Source organism: Rhinolophus ferrumequinum, chromosome 17 (assembly GCF_004115265.2).
Source record: "Rhinolophus ferrumequinum isolate MPI-CBG mRhiFer1 chromosome 17, mRhiFer1_v1.p, whole genome shotgun sequence".
Classification (NCBI taxonomy): domain Eukaryota; kingdom Metazoa; phylum Chordata; class Mammalia; order Chiroptera; family Rhinolophidae; genus Rhinolophus; species Rhinolophus ferrumequinum.
In genome coordinates, this window is record NC_046300.1 from 40,368,292 (window position 1) to 40,385,067 (window position 16,776).

Sequence of the window (16,776 nt, forward strand, 5' to 3'; positions counted from 1 at the left end):
TAAGATCCAACTTCATTCTTTTTCATGTGGATGTTCAGTTTCCCCAACATCATTGGTTGAAAAGACAATCCTTTCCCCCATTGAATGGTCTTGGCACCCTCATCAAAAATGATTTGCCCATGTATGCAAGGGTTTATTCTGGGCTCTGTATTATATTCCACTGAAATATATGACTGTCTTTAAACTAGTATCACGTTGTGTGAATACTGTAGCTTTGTAATAAGGGTTGAAATTGGGAAGTGTGAGTCCTTCAGCTTTGTTTTTTTTCAACATTGTTTTGGCTTTTTGGGTCCCCTGAGATGCTATTTGCATTTTGGGATGGATTTTTCTATTTCTGCAAAGAAACATCATTGGGATTTTGATAAAAATTTCACTGAATCTGTATATCATTTTGTGTTTACTGACATTTTAACAATATTTAATCTTCAAATCCATGAAGAAAGGTTGTCCAATTATTTGTGTCTTCTTTAATTTCCTTCAGCAATGTTTTCTAGTTTTCAGTGTACCAGTGTTTTGCCTCCATGGTTAAGTTTATTCCTAAGTATTTTATTCTTTTTCATGCTATCCTAAATGAAACTGTTTTCTTAATTTCCTTTTCTGATTGTTCCTATGCTAGTGAATAGAAATGCAACTGATTTTTGTGTGATTTTTTTTCATCCTGCAACTATACTGAATTTCTTTATTAGTTCTAACAGGTTTGTGTATGTAGAATCTTTATGATTTTTACGTATAAGATCATATTGTCTGTAAACAGATAATTTTGGTTCTTCCTTTCCAATTTGGATGCCTTTTATTTCTTTTTCTTGCCTAACTGCTCCGGCGAGGACTTTGACCAATATGTTAAATAGAAGTAGTGAATGTGAACATCCTTATCTTGTTCCAGAACTTGGAAGAAAAGCTTTCGGCCTTTCACCATTGAGTACCATGTTAGCTGTGGGCTTTTCATATATAGCCTTTATTATGTTGAGGTAGTTTCCTTCTACTCCTAGTTTGCTGAGTGTTTTTATCATGAAAGGGTGTTGAATTTTGTCAAATGCTTTTCTGTATCAATTGAAAATATAAACTTTTAAATGGTGCTGGGTAATCATTTTGAAAAAGATAAAATCATGTCTATCTCATACAACACCCAAGAATAAACTCTAAAATGGTTAGAGATTTAAATGTAAAAAAATGAGACCAAGCAGCCTTCAACTTAACCAAGTGACAACGGTAAACATCACCAATGATAAAACATAACGACAGGAGGAACCCATTGATAAAACGCCCAGTGAAAAACAGAAAGATACAACAACACTTTTTGTGGTGTTTTTACCAAAAATGCATAACTGAATTCCAATCAGAGACAACACTAGACAAACCCAAATAGAGGGACATTGCGAAAAATATATGACCAGCATTCCTCAAGTGTCAAGATCATGTAACAAAGAAAAATTGAAGGCTGTTAGAGAACAGAGACGACTATGGAGTGAGAACAGCTAAATGTAATGTGGGATCCTGAATAGAATCCTGGAATAGAAAAATGTTGTTAGTACAAAAATTGGTGCAATTCAAATAAGGTCTGGAGTTCAGTTAATAATGTACCAATTTTAATTTCTTGCTCTTCATAATTACACTATGGTTATGTAAAATGTTAACATTAGGAGAAATGGGCTAAGGGATATAATTAAACTCTGTACAGCTTATGCAAATTTCCTGTAAGTCTAAAATTAGTTCAAAATAAAAAGTTTTTTAACAAAGAAATAGAGCAATAATTATACCATTAAGAGTGATAACCATCAAGTGAAATAAAAGTAGATATGGTTAACGGTGGTTTTACCATTCCATGCTGTTCGGAGTCAGAATAGTTCCCTTAGGGAAGAGAGGTTCACAACTGAAAAGGGACACTGGGTGCTGGTAATGGTCTGTTTCTGGATCCAGGGTGCTCGTTACACAGATGTTAGTTAGCGAAAATTAAGTGCAATTTTTGAATCTATCATCTGTCAATAAAAAGCATTTTTTAAATATGGTTTTTACCTCTGGAGAGTGGGACAAAAAAATGAGGAAAACTTTTTAGAAAATTTTGTAATTGGTAACAGCCGAATATTAATACAAGAAGTCAGAAAGGCAAACTTAAGACCCTAGGCCCAGAAGAGTCTAGAAAACACAACTGGCCTACTTTATTTCCTCATCCTTAGCACCTGATCTCCTATATGCCTCTTGAGGAAATGTGCAATTTGTGCAAGATAACCAAGAGCTAAGACTAAGTGTAGGGAATGTCTTAATGGGGAATATCAGACACAATAAGACTCACACACACCGAGCACTAGAAAATGTAAACTGTAAGAGTTTACGATATTGGACATAAAATTTTTCAACAAAACCTGCTTACTTAAGATACATGCAGATTAACCGTGCAAAATTCATCAAAGTTGCTATTAGTCACAACATGAAAAATTACTTCATCTTCTGCATTATTATAGGAGGCCTAATAAGTAACTAGATGGTGGGTTGAGAATTACTCTACCCTTGAGGTGGTTACGATGATAAAAAACAATCATAAAAAGTGTTATACATATTAATATCAATAAGTCAAATTAATGCACTAGTTCTCTGTTTTCACTAAAGGCCAATCTGAATCAAACTGTTTCTTTCCAGGGTGAAATACTAGAGTGAATTTTATACAAATGGGGAAAAATATTAAATAAGTTAGAGGCTTTGCTACTATGATAAATTAGATAGGTAGGTAGGTAGTTAGGTAGGTAGGTAGACAGATAGACAATAGCCAGTCTAAGCTCCACTGAGTAGTTTGTGAGACTGCTTCAATATATGCATATAACTAAAGATGAAGAGGGAAAAAAAAATCCCTTTGTGCCATATTTTCTGCTTTGATAACAAGGTATGTACCATCATTCTTGTTTTTGAATACACTTATTTTCTTGTTGCATATTCAGTTGACCAGATATGCACACAGCATCATTAAGCACAGCATCTTGGCCTATGAAATAAATGGTGCTCGTGCTCTGAGAGGAACTGTAAACACTGCCACTGTTATTTGCTATTATATTTTTACTCTTCTTACTTTTTGGAATACTTTTAGCCTCTTTTCTCTTCTTTCATCACAATTTTAAGAGCTGACATCATTTCATTATACCCATTTTTATTTTAGCCTACACATATTTAATTTTTGAACAAGTCAAAAGGACATGTAGCACATAATATAGACCTTATGATAAAATCAAAATATTTATGTTACCAAGACGTTAGGTTAACATCTTAAGTATGTACTTGTTTCTATTCACAATAAATCAATCAGTGTAATAGATTTGCATAGTTCATAATCATGATTTAACCAATTAACTGAAATTCAGCTGAATGTAAGATACCATATATAACATTACACAAAAATGGTCTATTTTTTAAATTATATTAAACAGTGACACTAGTGAAAGGATGATCAATCAAAAACAATGGCTAATTTTCAAATCGCTCACTTATATTTGAATGAATTCACAACACACTACAAAAAAACCCCAGAAACTAAACAACTATGAAGCTCTCAATACTTTTAGGTTCTTGCATGAGTGCCGAAGGCCTAAGAAAGTAGTTTAGTAACGTAACATAGTGGAGTGGCTAGGACTAGTCATACAGATTCATGTCTGAGCCCCAGCTCTGCCATTACTGTCTTTCTAGTCCCAGTAAAGCAACTTGTGTCACTTATAAAAAGAAAAAAAATCATAAACCTATGTCACACTTTTGAGGACTGAGATCTGTATCACCTGGTAGATGTTGGGTCAAGTAAGCCATTAGAAATTCATAATGAATACAGAGTACTCAGATTATGAATCTTTATCTTGTTACTAAATCCTAGAAAATGTTTTTGGGATTTTGTTTTTTACATTTTGTAAAAATGGTATCACTTTTTTTCAATGAGCTGCTTATGCTAATAGTATCTTTAGAACCTTACTTTCCTTACTTATCATTTCTCTTATCTCGGAATGCATTACGGGGAAAAGGGTTTTGTATATAGTGACCCCTTTCTAAAAAGTCCTATCTTATACCGTGTTTCCCCAAAAATAAGACCTAGCCGGACAATCAGCTCTAATGTGTCTTTTGGAGCAAAAATTAATATAAAATCCAGTCTTATACTATATTATAATATAATATAGATATAGTAAAATAAGACTATAGTAAAATAAGACTCGGTATTATATTGTATTATATTATATTATATTATATTATATTATATTATATTATTTTTTGCTCCAAAAGACGCCTTAGAGCTGATTGTCCGGCTAGATCTTATTTTCGGGGAAACATGATATGATGGAATTTTTCAGAGTTTCAGTTTATGTTTGTTAGAATGCCTACACAGGTAATGTACTCTGTTACCTTTGAATACTAATTCATTCAACTTAAAAATACATAATCATTATGCTAAAAGTTTTTCCTCCTTGTAAAGACTTCAGAACAAAAAATGTATTAATTAGTGCGCAGTATACTTATCTGACAGCTTTTCCAAACTTCTGTTAACCTAGAAATCATTTGATTGACAACCATTTGTTAGTTGTATAGGTTCTTACAGCAACTGCTCATCGTCATCATCTCTCTCTCTCTCTCTCCTTTGAACAGCACTTAATAGATCCTTTTCTTTTCTAGGTAGTTTTATATCACACCACAATTTCAAAGATGCTGTGAAAGAAAACTAACAGATTGGTTTTTTAATTGTCCACTCTCAAGTGGACTGTAAAAGAAAAACTGGTGCTTCCAGTTTTAATTAAACATTTTATTTTGGCAGCTTTGAAATACATACTGTTTTTCCACATTTATATTATCTGTTATTTTACAATTTGATTTAATTTAAATAGAACTGAATTAGTCACTTTAACAAACTCATTCTTCAATAACAACATATTTGGCTCTTTTTAAAGTAAAAAGGAATCTGTTAAATAAACTTAGTATGCTTTCGAGTATTTAAAAAAAAAGATTTTGGGCTTCTTCAAACTACTTTCCTCACACTTAGAATTCTTTAAGGACTGAGGACTGTCACACGCCTTTATCAGTTCAGGGCCTCACAATGCCTATAACACAGTAAGCTCTCCATATCTGTACTGAGTGACTCACCCATGCTTACTATCTAGCTGACAGTTCAACATCAGACATTAAGAAGAAGGAAGGTAAACAAAAAAAAAAAAAAATGGGGTGGGGGGTGGTGAATTTAAAAGGATAGTAAACAGAAAACAGAATAAGGGAGTTGGAAAGTACTCAAAATCGAAATCTAATTAGATCATTACAGATTATTCCAATGAGGAAGAAAAGACTTTAAAGAGATACCTGCATTTTAAAAACAAAGATGACTCTGGCTGCAACGTGTAAGGATTGGAGACAGAAAAGGACTGGAAGAAGGAAGGTCAATAGTACGTAAGCTATTACTGTAGTGCAGAAAAGAAGGAAGGGAGGAGCAGACTGTTGTTAACAAGGTTGGGAAAGGAGAGCAAACCTTTTCACTTTAAGCATCTCTATCAAGAAAAGTTCTCTTCAGATAGGACGGGGTGAAACAAGCATTGGCGTCCTGCCCAAAAAAATGGGCATTTGATCAATTTAATCAACGAATTAGTGAAAACCAAAGCTCAATATGGATGAGAAGATTGAAGAGACTCCCTTATTGCTCTAAGTAAACGTTCAACAAGGTATACAGAGCTCTAGACGAAATTTCCACACAGCTGTTGGCAATTGTTTTGAAACTATGGAGAATAGGAGAGGTTGCTAGAAGACTGAAACAGGAAAATATAGTACTACTGTTCAAAAAGAGAGAAAGAGAATCCTGCCAACAATTGATCAGTGAAATTAAATGTAACTCTACACAAGATTCTAGAATCATTACTGAGAGAAGTTTGTGAACATAGAAAAAGTAATAACCAACATTTGCTCCTGGAAACCAGTATACAGTAGTACCTTGGTTTTCTAACGTAATCCGTTCCGGTTCGAGTTCTGAAACGTTCGAAAACAGCTGACAGCTAGGCCTCAGGATCTTGCACTCAATGGAAGCCACGTGACAGGTTCGACTTCTGAGGCATGTTCGAAAACCGAAGCATTTACTTCCAGGTTTATGGTGTTTGTAAACCGAAATGTTCATCAACGAAGATGTTCGAAAATCGAGGTACCACTGTAGCTCCATGAAGGACATGTAGTAACAGATTAATGCTCTTTTCCTGAGTTATTGAACTGATAGGATTTTAAAACTGAAGTATAGAAAAGTATCTGGTTTTAGGAAGGCAACTGTTAAAGTTCCTTATATATTCCTTGTGAAAACTTTGAAAAATTTGAGATGGACAGTAATAAATTAGCTGGATTTCTAACTGGCTGAACAACTTGAACCAAAGAATGAGTTTTTTTTAATCAACATGAAAAGAAGTCTCTAGCAGGGCAAGAGCCCTGTTCTTAGATCTACCTAGTCAATATTTTAATAAGATTGGATGACCAAATCAAGGTGTTTTTTTTTAAGTTGTGGATGATAAAGAGGTTCTACAGAAACTAATCTTACCAGGTGATCTGATCACAAATTCCTAACTGGGCAGGTCATGATGGGTAGTCATGCCCCCGGCATGTCACTTCTCTTTGCTTTAAGCAAGCCCTGTCCATTGTTTCTGTGCATCTAAGTTAACACACGTTTGAAATGCCTCTTTGCAGAACTCTCAAGCAAAATCACCCTCAAGAGAGCACAGAATCTTGTTAACTGTCCTGTAATCCAATCCCCGCCTTGCCTTCCCCCACCTTCGTGTAATCTTCCTTCCCTCCTTAATTCCAAATGCATAAAAGAAGCTGAAAATTCATTCTGGGAAGCATTCTTCTGTCTGTTGAGATCTTGCTTCTAGGCTATCCTCTGTTTGGCTCAAATAAATTTTTAGAAAAAAATCTCTATAGGTTTGGATGTTCTTACATCAACAAAGTCAACAGACTGGAAACAATCTGACAAGATAAAATTTAATCCAGATAAACATAAAGTCCTACCAAAAAAAATATCCTATTAAAGAATTGGATATTGCTTCTAGGCTATCCTCTGGTGGCTTAGGTGGTTAGAGCACTGTGCTCCTAATGCTGAGGTCGAGGTTCGATTCCCACATGGGCCAGTGAGCAGCGCCCTCTACAGCTAAGATTGTGAACAACAGCTCTCCCTGGAGCTGGGCTGCCAGTGAGCTGACAGCAGCTGGCAAGAGCTGCCATGAGCTGCTGTGAGCAGCCGACTACAACCAGCTGCTTCAGCCTGGGGGAGCGCAAGGCTCATGATACCAGCAAGGGCCAGGGAGCCTGTGTCCTATACAACTAGAGTGAGAAACAACGACTTGAACCGGAGTGGGAGTGGGGGGGAGAGGCGGGAGAAGGGCGAAAAAACAGGAATTGGGAAAGCATGGACAAAACAACTCAAGAATTTTAGCCGATTAAAAGATCAATAATAATAGGTAACACACATAGCACTTAAATGCCAGAGACCATTCTAAATGCTTTACATGTATGTGTTCATTTATTCTTTATAACAACCCTATGAGATAGGTGCTCTTAGAAACCCTATTTTACAGATGAGAAAACTGAGGCCCAAAATGTTTCCATAATTTACTCACGGTCACCCAGCTAGATTGTAGAGCCAGGATTTAAACCCAAGTAGGCTAGCCCGAGTTCATCTTAACCAGGATATTATTATGGATTAACAGTGTGATGTGGTTGCCAAAGAAGCAACTCTCCTCTTAATCTTAAAGTACATGCTTTACAAGCAGAGGTAACTCACAGTCTTCTCTACTGGTTAATATATAATTTTGGGTACCACACTTTTAAGAATATGGATGAAAAAAACAAATCTACAAATAAGCCATCAGTATTGTGAGGATGTTTAAATCAAAACAATAAAATCATTAGAAAAAATTAAAGACTGAGAATAGTGCATCAGAAATGAATCAGTGGAATATAAGTATCTTCAAATATCTGGAAACCCACATATACAAGCGACAGTACTTGAACCAGTGAAGATATAACATCTAGTTCAGCAAAAGAAAAAAATTTATAAAAATTAGAGTTGTCCAAATACCTTTATCTTAGAAACTATTGAACTATGAATCTTCTCTCCAGAAAAATATAGAAATGCATATAATTTTGCATAAAATTTCCAAGCGCTCAAAAGTCTAATTTTAAATCTACTCATGCTCTACCCCTAGAATCATCTATCCCAGATTAAAATGGAAAGGCCAAGAATGAGGAGGCTAGTATATTTAATAATTCTTAAAATTCATTACAACTTAAATTTCTACAATCTAAAAAAACTCTCAACTCTGTGCTTTCTAGTTTCTTCTGAGATACATTATGATACATATTGCAAAAAGAGTTTAAATATGATGACAAAGTCAGAAAAAAAGTCAAGTTTGTCAAGCGACAATATAAACTGACTATGAGTAAGTTCATAGATAGTATGGCTTATCATTTAACTTTAAAAGAAACAGCCCTAAGTTTAAAATTAAAAAATAAGATGCTAACATACTACTCCTCAATATCTACTATTTAGTGCTCAAATTAGAAATTTCCTCCTCTTTTAAAACATCATCTGAAACCCTCCCTTTCCATCCTTTGTTCCTGGTTAACTGTTAAGACTGACAGACCAAGAAACAATGAACTAGAAGTCAGAATACTTAGGTTCTAATTCACTTGCCATGAATTTAATTTTGGCTTAGTCTGTTTCCTCACCATGTCCTAGAAACTTTCACGTATCTAAAATGGCTTTAAAAATGGTGAAGTATAAGTATAATATAAGTAACTCGTGTATTATGCATAAAACATAAATTACCAACAGCAAGAAGACAAAGCCAGTCTTTCTATCATGTTTTAAAAAAAAAAAAAGGCAAATGTATATTCACATTTCAGTTCCTAATTATAAAGAACAATCTTTGAATCCTTTAGGGTATGTTTTAGTGTATCATGTTCATCCACAAATACTTTCCACGTTAAGGATAAACACACCTGAACATCCAATTTCAAGTTATATTGAGAGGACAGAGCTCATAGTTAAGAATTTGGGCTGCAAAGAAAAACCTGAAGGTGCCAGTGAACTACACATTTACAGGAGCTGGGGGGAAAGTCACATAATCACAAAATGGTAATTAAAGTATTACATTGAAAAATCCATTTTCTCTCTTATCCAACTCAAAAGAACTAAAGAGTTAGGAGTTTAGTAAGTCTTGAGCCTTTATTAACAAATATAAGTGCCACATTGCTGAAACTGCAACTGTCCTGCCAGAACAGTGCTAGAGACACCATGTCTGCTATTAGACTAGACTCTAGTTCCAGGCACAAGATGTTCTAATAAATAACAAACACTCTGAGAGCCTGTACACAAGTAGGATAGATCCAGGTTCTAAGCATTTGATTTTTCTCTTTGGTGCTACTTGAGAATGGATACTGCTATTAAAGATTTATTATAGTAATAGGATAGTGATAAAGCTTTAGCTAAATTATAGACTAACCAATAAAACGGAAAAGCAACATCCACTATCAGATCAACTAAATGAGACTGGGTCATGATTATACTGTGTAGAGGACAGATGAATAACTTCAACTATATTTATTAGGTGAAACTGATTTCAAGCCATTAAGAAAAAAGTGCCCAGAAAAATTAGGCTGTAGAAATCAAATGAAAAAACACAAAACTAAGGTTTGGGGGAGCAAGGGGAAGGAAGAGAATCAGCTACTGACTTACTAAAAAGAGAGCAAGTAAGTGGGACAAGGAGTCTGAGCCCTTTGAGATAGAATGAGGAAAAGTATCCAAAGGCTCAAAAGGAGCTTCAGCAGCGAATATGGAAAGGGATGAGCCTGTTAACTGTTTCAACAGAAAAAGAGAAACAGTACGGGGAATTTTTCTGAATCAGCATTCATAGCTGTCAACAATAAATATGCCTAACTCATGAAGTGTACTTAATATATTGTGAGCTTTGTTCCAAATGCATTCCACTGATTAGTCCATTTACTATTCGCACCACCTAGAATAGGCAAATATGACTATATAACAGATGAAGAAACTGAGATCACACAATGCAAGGTAACACCAGAGGCGCTCTGAGCGCTCATCCACTTAGCTGAACTGTCTCTCTGCGAGATCCTACAAAAACCTTTATGTTTTCTGTGGACAGGGACCTTGGCTCTCTAGAATTTCTCAAAGGAGTCTGGGCCCAAAAAATAATCCTCTACTTTACAGAAAAGTTCCTTCGTGGGGCATAGGAGGTTCTTCCAAGCGCACAAAGCTTTGGAACTCAAAAACACCTGGTAGAGACAGATGGGGGTGTGTGGGTCATGAAAGGGAGGGGAGGGGGGGAGTCAGAAAACCAGACTTAGAAGCCACCCTTCTCCCCTGAAGAGACCAAACAAGTAAAAAGCAGCCCTTCCTCTACTCCACGAGGCGTGACTCAGGGACGTTGCCTCCCCCCAATTTGCAAGGGTGGGCGTGGAGGGGCTCTGTGATTTCCGACTCTCCTCCAGATAGTCACGGGTTACTCGGGCAGGACCGGGAGAACGCGTGGGAATAAACAGATAGGACTCGGAGTGACGAGGGGGCCCCGAGGCGCAGGGAGGGAAACCTGCCCCAGGAGCACGCCAGGCCGGGTCTAGAGGCCCTCCGCACACGGGCCCGCGCCTTCGCCCCAGGCCTTACCGCCGTGCGGCTGTAGAGGACGAGGTGGCCACGCAGGGCTGTTCTTCCGAGCCTGGGGTGCCCGTCCTTGGCGGGGGCCCGGTCCTGACGGACTCACACTCGGAGCGCGGCCTGCCCAGTCCAGATCCTGGAGGGCGAGGCCCCGGGACGCCACCGTGCGCGCGCCCTCGAGCCTGCCAAAGAGAAAGGGTCAGGGCGCGCCCCGCGTGCCGAGCAGCGGTGGCGGCAGCAGGCGAGATCGCAAGCGGCTTCGTCCGCCCTCACCCGCCCATCCACTGCCCCGCTTCCCCCGCGCGAGCTTTGGCGGCGGAGCAGCACGGTGAGCGCCGGTTGGCCCGCGGGATGAATGACGTAAGGCGCCGCTCCCACGGATTGGCCGGGCCGGCGGTGCGTGCAAGGAGTAAACAAACCCCGCCTCCAGGCTTCCCAAAGAGAGGAGGGGGCCGCGAGGTGAAGGCGCTGGACCTCAAGCGTTCTGCCCCTTCCCCGGGGCTGCGCAGCGGAGATTCCCAATCGGTCCCCGGCAGTGACCTCGGCACCAAGCTCGCCAGCAGCCTCCTGGGCGGGCTGCAGGCCTGAGGCCTAAAATTTATAGACACGCCCTTCGCCCCCTCCACTCCCCAGGGCTTGCGTGGGAATCTTGACTTTTCCATCCGCCCCCCCCCAGGCCCAAAGCAGGAAAACCCCATCCCTCTTAGAAAGAGGGGGACTAAGATGATTACATCTCCGACCCCAGGCTTTTGATGGGTTCCCCCCCTCACCCCGCGCCCCCGCTCTGGGGATCAGCGAGGAAGGGAATAGGGAAGAGTGACTGTGAGGCCACGTGTGGGGCCAACTGTGGGGCACCCTGTAATTATTCAGACAGTAGGTGAGAGATCACTGGGAATGTGGGTTCTTTGATACCTAGGCAAGTAAGATCCAAACCAGGTCAGGTCACCACATCACGTGGAAGCTGAAGTGAACATGGAGGCCCACACCCCCAAATATCCATCTATTTATTAAAGCATTTGTCTATTAATCCTGTGCCTATGTGAAAAATCACGTGTGAGCTTATATTCTAGTGGAGTGGAAAAGAACATGCAAAAGAAATAAGCAAATATATGTTACATGCTGATACGTGCTATGGAAAAAAGGTGTTTGGAGAGATGGCTTGTGTTAAATAGGGTGCTCAGAGAAGGTGCAGAAAAGGTGCCATTTAAGTAAATACCTAAAGGAGGTGAGGGAGATGAGAGAGCACCTTTGGACCTTTCTCTGGGGTGGGGTGGAGAGACAATTCCTGCATCACTGTAAATAGATAAAGTCCTCCCAGTTCAAGAATGTCAAATGCCTACTCCTGGGACTGGCTCTAAAATGCAAAACCCCAACGGAGTGATTACCTTACATTGTCCAGTAACAAGTCAATAGGATTTATTTAGTTTCCACAGAAATTTTGTTAAGGTTTCAATGTAACAAATGCTTTTCAAAAACTGTAGGCACAAAGATCCAAAAATGAGCAGGACAGACAAAATCTCCACCCTCAAGAAACTCAGTCTAGCAGGGGCGATGGATTGTAAACCACGTCAGTACAATGTATAAACAACCATAATGGAAGTAGACACACAGCTCTTGAGCTAAGCGGGGTGGGGGTGGAGGGGTGGCGAGGGGTGGATGTTATTAAGGAGCTATAACTCTCTGAGGATCTCTTGATCTATAAAGAAAATTCAGTACTAAATTTTGGAGTAAGGCTATGGTTATCAGGGATTCTCTAATTTCTTTGCAAGTTTCTAAGGTGAGAGTCCAAAGATAATATTAAATTGAACCATATGAAATTGCTAATATTTGGCAATTTTCATGACTCAACTTCCTCTCCTGTAGAGTTAATATGTGGATTTTGCTATGTAATGTATACAGTGTTCAATAAATGATGGCGATTATTTTGATCATTTGATAATTATTACTTTTGAAAGAAATGGTTTAAAATCAATGTTTCATAACCCCTTCCAACACCACGAAGTAAAATGGGCAGTGCAAGTTCCAAAATTTCCATTTTGATCTAGCTGTTTTGATCTAGCTGTTTCCAGTTTGATCTAGCTGTGAATTTCCATGACCTAATCAGGGTATGATGTAAAAGACACTAAATGCTAGTTTCACAGCAGGCCAAGAAATTCAGAATAAGGAACAGCTTGGTTTTGAAGCCAAAAACTGAAAATTCTCCAGAACAGAATAAATTGTCAAGTTGCTTCAGGGAGGAAAATTTATGTAAATCAATTTTTTATTCCCACTCACAGTTCCAATTTAGCAATTTGCACAACAGTCGGCTTTCTCTCTTCCTTGTCATTTCCCCATTAAGGGATCTTATTTCCTTTGAAAAGAAAAATAAAGCTTCCACCATCTCCAGCGCCAGAGAGTAGATGTCTGAAATATGACAGAACACTTATTGATTCAGCAAGCACTTATTGTATGCCAAGAACAGTGCAAGTCATTGGAAATACAAACATAAGTGCCCAAAGAGCTCCGTGCATGCGTATTCCTCGTGCTTAGAACAATCCCCTGGTTCACCCACACCTCACCTACATGTGCCTTCTCATAAGCTTCAACAACACTTTCTCCAGAAAAGCTCCCTCGGACTCACCATCTCTAGCTCTTTTCCCATCAAATTCGGTTTATCTTTCTAACATTCATCAGGCTTGTAATTACTACTCATTTGGTATCTGTGTCCTGTTAGACTGTAAGTTCCTTGAGATACACAGCCATGTCATCCTATTCAACTATCCTCCGTGCTTAAGACAAGTTCAGTAAGTTTTTATTGAATGGATGAGAGTGCCCCGCAAAGTTGGAAAGAGGAGAGAGGTGTAAATAAATAAAGTCTCTACTTGTAAATATGTGGGCCAACAAAGAGAGGGTCATGAAAGAGACAGATCTGTTACAGTTAAACCTGAGGAATTTCCATGTGCTGCGCTTCTCCTTGGGCTGGATGCAGCTCTTTGTAGATGGAGCAGTAGGACGGCTGGAGCAGTGCCTCTCAATCTTTAATGTGCACAGCAATCACTTGGAGAGCTGATTAAAATTCAGACTCTGAATCAGTAGGTCTGAGGTGGGGTGTAGAGTCTGCATTTCCAACAAGCTCCCAACTGGTACTGCTTCGCCAAACAGCACAGTTTGAGTAACAAGGTCTTTAATGACGCCTTTTTATCATACGAAACAATCTGTAGTTGTCTGGACAGTTGCAGATACGGCTTTTCTTTTCTTTTCTTTTTAAAGCATCCTATGTTCACACCTAATCCATCCAGTGACTGACATAAGAAATAACAAGAGAAAAAGTGTGTTAAATCAAGGCCTTGTCTTCCAGAGATGGTTCTATTGTGTGCAGTTTAATCCCATTAATAAGGCAAAGTAGAATCAAAGCCTTGGAGTTTCCTCAGCGAGGGACACAGTTCATCTCTGGAATGACTTGGTTAGGGCAGTGGAAGGATTTTACAGTCATCCTTAATAAAAGCAACCTCTTCTTAATATCAAAACTAAAATCTTTTTTATGATAAGGTATTTTATTCATCCTAAAAACATAAAGCAAATGTGAAGTACATGGAAACATGTAAACTCTCATGCACCAGTTTAAGAGAGAATATTAAGAGAGAATATTGCTGGGGCCCCATGTGTTCCTTTCCAATGTGTCCCTCTGCCCTTCCCTCCCCAAAATAGCCATGCCCTGAATTATAATCCCCTTGGTTTTCTTTATAATTTTAACACATATGTATGTAACTCCAATACATTGCTTTGTTTTGCATGTTTTTGAACTACATATATTTAGATTCAAACGTTATTATTCATCTGCAAATTATTATTACTGTTATTTTGCTCAACATTTTGTTTGAGAGAGTCCACTGACTTGATAGATGTAGTTCATTCATTTTCACCGATGTACAAATAACAAAATCTACATAACCCATTCTCTTATTGATAGGCATTTGGGTTTTCCGCCTTTTTGTGTATTCTGTTGTTATGAATATTCTTATACACCTTTCCTTTGTACATGTGAAAGTTTCCATAGGGTCTTAGTTTATCTACAGGGGTGGGAGTCAAAATATTTAACAACTGGTAATACACAAATCTTTGTTCTTCCTCACTCTGACTGAGACAAATTCTTATATGCAAGTGGTTCATTTTGGAAAATGATTCCAAAAAACAGGAGTAGGGGCTAGGTAGAATGAAACATGAAGGAGGAAAAGCTAATGCACAGATCTGTTTGAGGTGATCACCGCTGGAAGTCACTGAGGCTTCATGGCGCAGGAGACTCCCCAGTGAGCTTTGAAGAGCACACCTCAGAATTGTCCACTTAGGGAATGGAAGAGGCTGTATTTGTACACTGGCTCCCATCTACATTGTTTGAATGTTATACCATAGGGTACCAACTCTCTAGAACTTCCAGGTTTGACCATGGGTGAAAATGGCAGAGTGGGTTTGAGTATTCCAAGCTGGGAGGGGAGAGAAATCCCAACTCAGAAAACAGAAGATATGGGAAGACAAGTTGCTATCAGCTTACACCTGGGCCACTGATTGCTACAACTGGAATAAAAAAAGGTGGGTCAAAAGTGTGTGAAGAACATCAGAGAAATAAGATTATCAATTTACTGATGCATACAAATTGGAACCTATATTTACTGTCTTGCACAAATAGGAAAATTTTGTATTAATTTTCCACAACATCATTCTGAAACATTTACACAAATCAGCTTATTTTAATAAAAAAGATTGGAAACATTATGAGAGCTATATACAAAATATGTATACTATACAGTCTACTTAACATTCTAAGTAAAAGTATTCTAAACTGTTTTGCTATTATGCAGTATTAGTACCACACTATGAGGTACAGAGGAATATGAGAACTCTATTGCTCAGCACATTATTAAATCAAGTTTAAATGCTATATACATTTTGCCTAGAAGGATTTGCAATCCTACATAATGACTTACGTCACTGGACTGGTTTCTTTTTTTTAAGTTTAAAAAACTTTTTTAAGTTTAAAAAACATTATGTAGGATTTATTTAAGGATATGGCTCATTTAGCACACAATCCAATTAACAAATGGGCAAAAGAGATGAACAGACATTTTACTGCAGAGGATAAGCAGATGGCAAAAAAGCACGTGAAAAGATGTTCAACATCATTATTAATTAGAAAAACACAAATTAAAACCACACATCCATCACATGGCTAAATAAAATGTCACAACACCAAATGCTAGTTAGGGTTAATTAAGATTAGTGTTAGGTTTAGGGTTAGGTTTATTGTTAGGGTTATAATTAGTTTTAGGGTTAGACTAAGTTTAGATTTACGGTTAGGTTTGGGTTTATAGTTAGGGTTAAGGGTTATGTTTAGGTTTAGCGTTAGTTTTAAGGTAAGGGTAAAAGTTACAGTTAGGTTTAGGTTTAAATAAAGGTTAGGATTCAAAAGTAGGTTTTGATGTTCGGATTAGTGTTAGGGTTATATTGGGGGTTATTTTTAGGGTTAGGGGTGAGTTAAGGGGTAATGTTTAGGGTCAGGCTGAGGAGTAGGTTTAGGGTTAGGTTTAAAGTTAGGGTTAGAATTAGGTTTTGTTTGGAGTTAGGGTTAGGTTTATATTTAAATTTCAGTTTAGAGACAGGGTTAGGGTTAGATTTGGTGTTAAGGTTTAGATTATAGTTAGGTTAAATTTATTGTTAGGGTTAGATTTAGGGTTTGGTTTAGGGTTAGTCTAGTTTTAAGGTCAGGGTTATAGCAGTTAGGTTTGAGTTTAGGGTTTATGTTAGGCTAAGAAATATGTGTAGGTTTACGTTTAGAATTAAGGTTGTGGTTAGGATTTAGGTTTAGTGTTTGGTGTTAATATTAGTATTAAGGTTAGTGCTAAGTTTAGGTTTCAGGTTAAGGTTATGTTTTGGGTTATGTAATGGCTTGTTTCAAGGTTAGAATTAGGGTTATGGTTGAATTTAGAGTTTAAATTAAAGTTAGGTGTAGGGTTAGGGTTGGGGTTAGTGTTAGGGTTAGGGTTATGTGTAGGATTTGTGTTAGTGTTAGGGTTAAAGTGAGTTTTCGTGTTAAATTAAGGTTAGGTTTAGGATTTAGGTAATGGCTATGTTTAAATCCATGTTAATTA

The 16,776-nt window shown here is 38.0% G+C and overlaps 1 protein-coding gene across 4 annotated transcripts in view; it reads right to left on the reverse strand.

Moving 5' to 3' along the window:
• The window catches only part of TFDP2 (transcription factor Dp-2), a 149,182-nt gene extending 138,213 nt beyond the window's left edge, over positions 1-10,969 (reverse strand). For 2 of the 4 annotated variants that reach the window (XM_033132368.1, XM_033132366.1), the window contains exon 1: positions 10,664-10,969. The gene's annotated coding sequence lies outside the window, so the exon portion shown is untranslated. The remainder of the gene's footprint in view (positions 1-10,663) is intronic. The other 2 variants (XM_033132372.1, XM_033132367.1) reach the window with 2 other exon arrangements.
• Positions 10,970-16,776: the final 5,807 nt, after the last annotated feature.